The following is a 6,510-nucleotide window of genomic DNA, read 5'->3' as shown; positions in this document are numbered from 1 at the left end:
GTTGATGGAGGTTAGTGTCTACCACTCGATGATGTGCACGGCCCAGCAGTAGGTGTAAGCTGTGTGTAAACCACAAGACTCAACATATCTGAGAAGCTTCAGTGTTACACATTTATATTCATGTGTGGAAACCCATCAAAGAAACTTGGATGCGTGTGGGTGTGTGTGAGACAGGGAGAGAGATGAGTGATATGCTTGTGTGTATATGTGTGTAACGGGATCAAAGTAGTAGAACAATTATCACTATGATTAGATTCACAGGCTTTAAAATTTCCCAGTTTTTGGAAGCGCTGCGCTGGTGTGCACAAAAGCGTGTCTCTTTATCCTGAAATGATTGCTCAAGAATCACAAGGCCTCTGCTTTTTTAAGTCAATGCGAGCTGGCAAACCGACTGACAAAACAAGTTTAGCTGCAGAGCGAGCTGGAGGCGAGAGAGAGGCAGTTTAAATAGCGCGTCTTTGTCTCGCAGCTGCCAAACATTCACCCTGACCCAAACCAAACTGCAACCCCATGATCCTCATCTGCCCTATTACATCCCTCAGCTGTTTCCTCTTCACTGCTCTGCGTGTGCAAATGTGCGTGTTTTTGCCCAGAGAAAATAGAGGCTTCATTGTCACCGCGTCGTCTGATGCAGCTGTGTGGCTTCAGATGTTTTTACACAAAGGATGAAATGATAGATGAGTGAAAGGAAGAGAGAAAATGATGAAGAAAACAGAAAAAAGAATGTGTGAATTTGACAAAACTCTCTTGTTTGTTTATCTGAGGTTTATCCATGACATCTTTCTTACTCCATTTGTGGCAAGAAAAAAAAATGAAAAATCACTAGAACAGGCTCGTGTCCCAGCGGAGCAGGAAAACATTTGATAACACGAGTGTTTAGAAAGTCCATATTTCGAACGCCAGTGTTTGTTTTGATCTAAAATTAATCTGGGCTAAAATGCTGATATATTGATTTGAGCTTTAATGAACACAAACTAAGCAGCAGCAGTAGTTGAGGAAATATTTACATCCCTAAGAACTTATAACTTGGTTTAAAAATATCTTTGCCATCTAAGAGTGGCATCCACAGACTTGTAATATGAAATTCATGCTATCTATTAGCGTGCTTATGCATTTTAGGACATTATTTCATTCCACATATTATATTCCCACCAGTAATTTTATTAGTTACAGTATTAGTTACAGTAGGGGGTTGGAAGATACAAAAAGGTGCTCGAAACATCCCTCAGAGATTTTGGTCCATATTTACACGATAGAGTCACACAGTTGGTGCAGATTCGTCAGCTGCACATCTGTAATAGGAATCTCTCATTACACCACATTCAAAAAGTGCTCTATTGCATAGAGATCCAGGAACTGTGTAGGCTGTTTGAGTTCAGTTAACTCACTGTCAACTTTAAGAAATCGGGTTGAAATGATTGGACCTTTTTGACATGGTCCGTTTTCCTGCTAAAAGCAGCCATCCAAAGATTGATACACTGTGGTCATAAAGAGATTAACTTGGTCAGCAGCAATACCTGGATAGGCTGCTGCATTGAAGCAATACTTGGTTTGTAGTAAGGGGGCCGAAGCGTGCCAAGAAAATGACACCACCACCACCAGTCTAAGCCATCGATATAAGGCAGAATGGATTTATTCGTTCATAAATGATAAATAATCATATGTCCATGATTACTACCATCATCACCACTTCCATTATGAGTATGAACAGTTGCAAAACAAAAGGGGTGTGGGGAGGTGAGGCATGCTTCAAATCTAAACCACATTTCAATAGTGAAGGCGTTTAAAGATAAGCTATCTTATCTTTACTTCACATTTTTAATAGATTGATCAATGCCACAATGGCGTAATATTTTATATATACAAAATAAGGAAGTTTAAAAAAATGCTAATAAAGTAAATGTATCTTAAAGCTGTACTTATGCAGAGAAAGCACGAAGAGAGAGCGAGAGAAGGGAAGGCAGGTTTTTTATTTTGGTTTTATGCTAATGCCACTCAGTCAATACACATCGACGGACTGTGCGGGGATAAAGAGGCCGGGGCTGAGAGTGTAAGGAGAGAAGCATCAATGTGATAATCTCCCACTCTGGCCTCCATTAAAGGAATTCCCTCCCGCTGATCTGAGTTCTCTGATGACGTTACATTTCTCTTCAGCATTTTAAAAAGATAAACTTACCCCACGATAACAGTTCTTGCTTTTCTCCACTCTGACACTTTCTGCATTGAGGCACCTGAAACCACCCTCAGCCTCATTTGCCTTTTCTTTTTTTGTGAGTGGGCAGACACAGGATGGTCTGATAAGGCCAACTCAGGTAAAACACAACATGAGTTCGGCCTGGGAGAGAAACAGCTATCAAAAAGGCTATTAAAGGATTTGGTTTCTACTTGCGTTACGAGAGGCTTTGATAGCTGGATTTTATCTGCTTTGTTATCGTCTCACATCAGGAATACAAACACACACACACACCTGTGCGCTCCTCTTACCTTTACCACACATCTATGAGTCAGGAATCAGGTGTGTGGAGCTTTTGTGCATGTGCTTTGGTGGCTGGCACAGAGAATGAGAAGGGCACAGTTTATTACAATGCTGCGTACGGTGAAGTGGTGGAATGTGATTAAGTCCAATTTTGGGCTACTTGTTCATTTTTTTGTTTTTACATAATGCTGTCTGATTGTGTTTCACAGTGTTTTCATGGCATCATTTGATCATTTCACTGTGTGATATTGTTGTTGTTTTTAATAAAAGAGTGTGATGCCCTCACACAAATTATAATACACTTGATTCCGCTTCCACATTTGACTTTATAATATCCTCCTAACCCCTTCAAAACATGTAAATATTCCAACTCATTAAAAATGCTATTCAGTTTTTCTAAACTGGCTCAGGCTGTAGAGCAGATCAACCTATGATCTCATGTTTGAATGTAAGATTCAAATTTAAATCATATGTAGATGATATGTTTGTGTAAATGGGTGAATTTATGCATGCAAGCACTTTGAGTTTCATCATTCTGATGCTGCCATGTAATGTATGTGTTTCAAGATAAAGTGCACAGCAACACCCTGCGGGTAAAGCACATAAAAATAATCGATAATATATTTATAATATACAGCTGTATTTTTGTGTGTGTGTGTGCTGAAAACATGAGATTTTCATTTTAAACTGTTGAGCTTTTGAAAATAAGGGTTTAATTTTACACTGATGGCTTTAAAAAAAGCACAAGTGTGGGAGTAATTTGATATTGTGCCTTTGATGCGTTTGCAACAATGCAAGCTGTCAAGACTTACACACTCTGGCACACTCACACATGAACACACAGGTGTATTATGGTGAGTGGTGCGAGCTGTTGAATGATAGGCTGTTTGCAGTAGAGAGGTTTAGGGGAGGTATAGGCGGAGGTGGAGAAAGGCAGAAGTGGAGATGGGAGGCAGAGGTGTGGAGGTGAAGACAAGCTGGAAGTTTGGAAACAGATGGCCTTTGTATGTAACACATGCATTCATGGACGGGTGTGTGAATGCATGTGTTACTGGACAAAGTGTGTGTGTGTGTGTGTGTGTTTGGAGGGGGGTGAGTTAATTTCGGTGTGCTCAGATCTCTGGTCTCAGCTGTGGTGTAATTGATTAAATGAATTAGTACAGAATATAGAATTAATGTTCATGAATAGGATCCTGTGTTTTGTGTGTGTGTGTGTGTGTGTGTACTTGTTTAAACATCCTTGTGAGGACCAAAAATTGGTATGCTACTACATTAGTGGGGACCAAATCCTGCTCCTCATTAATTTAAAGGCAATTTTGAGGTTCAAAATGTGATTTTAAATATTATATGGAGTCCATTTCTGGAAGATTTGAAAACAAGTGTGTGTGTGTGTGTGTGTGTGTGTGTGTGTGTGTGTGTGTGTGTGTGTGTGTGTGTGTGTGTGTCAGATGGGTTATTAGAATGAAATATGAAATTAGTCTTGATGAAAAGCACCAGATATGCGCACATGTAATTGAATTAACCAGTCTGTGCTCCGTGTGTCAGCATAAATGAAATGTTCACCTTGCGTGCTTCATCCTGCTGAGAGGTGCATCACAGACAGACCGGCCAGTCAGGAGGCTGTTCTACTGTCAAAAGCACTGCTTGTTTAATTTCTGTCATAATAGGTATCCAGGATGTACAGCTGGGTGGGAAATTACAGTTAAATAACATTATGGGTCTTAGCAGGATGTTGGACCAGTAGGAGCCCTAAAACAGTTTTAGCCAGGCTCTGCTGGCAGGATGAACACCAGTCTTCCAAAAGAATTCACCTTATTTGGTGTTTTGATGGTAACGAGGAGCGCTGTCTAATGTACCAAGGTATATATGGGCTATAGATGTTTTTAAGTTTTAAAATAATTTGATGGAATTATTTATTTATATATTATAGCCAGCAACTTAACAGCTAACTTAAATAGATTAGCCAACATTCTTTCTCTTTTAAGTTGCTTGTGTTCTTGGGCAGTTCAATCTAAATCTAATGTGTTATATTTTGTGAGTCATTTTTATTCTTGAAAGTGGTTAGGGCAGTTGCCTCACAGTAGTTAAGATTCTTGGTTCAAATCTGCAGACTGGCGTCCATCTGTAGGAAGTTTGCATGTTCTTCCCATGCCTGAGTGGATTCTCCCTGAATACTCTAGCTTCTGATAAAAGATGTATGTCTGCTTAACTAGTGTTTCTCCGTTAGCCCTGCAGGTCACATGTGACAGACTATGACCTCACGCTGTGACAGTTTTGATGAGGGCAACTGCAACCCTGAAACGGATAAGCAGAAGAAAGTGGGTGAATGGTGGAAAAGTGCTGTTTGCTTCTAAATATAGTGGAGTAGAGGTATAAAATAGCATCACAACAGCAATACTTGAATTACCATAAAGTACCTTAAAATACTACCACTAATAAATGTCAATGTCAGTGATCATGAAACCATGTGATAACACCTCCTGCTCAAAAGTCTCTGTTTGAGGCTTCTATATCACAGGGATCTTCTGGTACTGCTAAAGTTCACTGCTGATCTGCATCCACTTGTCCCCTAAGAGTTAAGGTTCGATACAAATCAGTGCAAGGCTGTTATGAGTGATCATAACAGTCTTATCTTATGATGTAATATGTCTCTCCTGGTAAGAGTGGTCTCTTTCATAGTGACAATAACCCCATCCACCAGACATGAGGGGGGTCACTAAACGATTTGATGATGATGGAAATCAAGTCAATTAAATGCTGTTTATGTATCACACTCATCACATCTCAGTCGAAATGAGCATCTATGGGATATTTTAAACTAGCTCTCTCAACCACCATCATCAAAACATCAAATGAGAAAATATCTTTTGGAAGATCAGAGACTCAGAAATGTATGACTTCTGGACTCATCTCCAAGGTGAATTCAAGCTTTTCTTCTTACACTTTACATTGCTTTTTCCCCTTTAATTTTTTCTTTAAATATGTATGCACATACTACACATAGATGTATATGCTATTGTGTAGTATGCCAAAATTAGTTAAAAAATATTAGCATACACATACTGCAAAGCAATATGTTACAAGATCTCCTCGGTCATCTCAGACAGCCTTCCTCACCAGCAGCGTGCACGTTATAAAAATCAGACACACATTATCTGCCCTGACCACACTCACTGTAAAATCTTCAAGAGTTCTGTGTTTAATTTAGAGACGCATTCAGAGTGGCCGTGACTGAATCCGAGTCATGCTACAGCTGCTCTGACACACAGCACATAAAGTAGCCACAGAGCAGGGTTATTTGATGAGTGCTTGCTTATACTCGCATCCATATAAACAGGTTAAAGCCAGGGTTGTCGAGTTTGGCAGAACTTAATAGATAATAGAAGATTACACCAGGAAGCCCTGCACGTACGCACAGAGAACAAACACAGGGTAGATTTGCAGACTTAGTAAAAAATTATCTAACTGTAGATGCTTCGGTGCTTGCTTTGAAATTTACCCAACTGTAAACTTTACGTGAAAAAGCAGGCTTGGCTCAGTTTCAATTTTTTTTTCTTTTTTTGTTGCTATTAAAGATCTTAAATCCACAACCTTCAGAAAGTTATTCATTTATGAATTACAGCTGGAACAATAAAGATAGCAAGGCACAAGTTACTTTGCATATATTTAGTGGCTGTCATTATCTCTGTTTACACTCCCTCCTGAACTTTCGGCAGTTTTGTTCTTTTTACTTTACAGCATTACGATGGTTTCGGTGTGAACATGTTTGGACGGTGTGTTACAGACATCATCTGGGCATTGTGTTTAGTTCTGTGTCTGTCAACATATTTTTATTTTTTTTATTTTTTCCAATAAGGTAAGGAAGGATACAAACTTATTAAATCAAGTTTAATGTACGCTACATGTTTTTCCATTCAGTTTGTTTAATTCTTAGGAAGCACAAAATAAAAACTCAAGCATGGACTAAGCCACTGTGTCACTGAATACAGACTGAATAACAGCACACAAAACATCCAGCTAATTTCACTGATTAA

The sequence above is a fragment of the Aulonocara sp. 'chitande type north' Nkhata Bay genome, linkage group LG12, assembly GCF_057382095.1.
Source record: "Aulonocara sp. 'chitande type north' Nkhata Bay isolate Kocher_YH1m ecotype deep benthic linkage group LG12, A_spYH_male_GT1.1, whole genome shotgun sequence".
NCBI lineage: Eukaryota > Metazoa > Chordata > Actinopteri > Cichliformes > Cichlidae > Aulonocara > Aulonocara sp. 'chitande type north' Nkhata Bay.
This window is presented reverse-complemented; position numbering follows the sequence as displayed.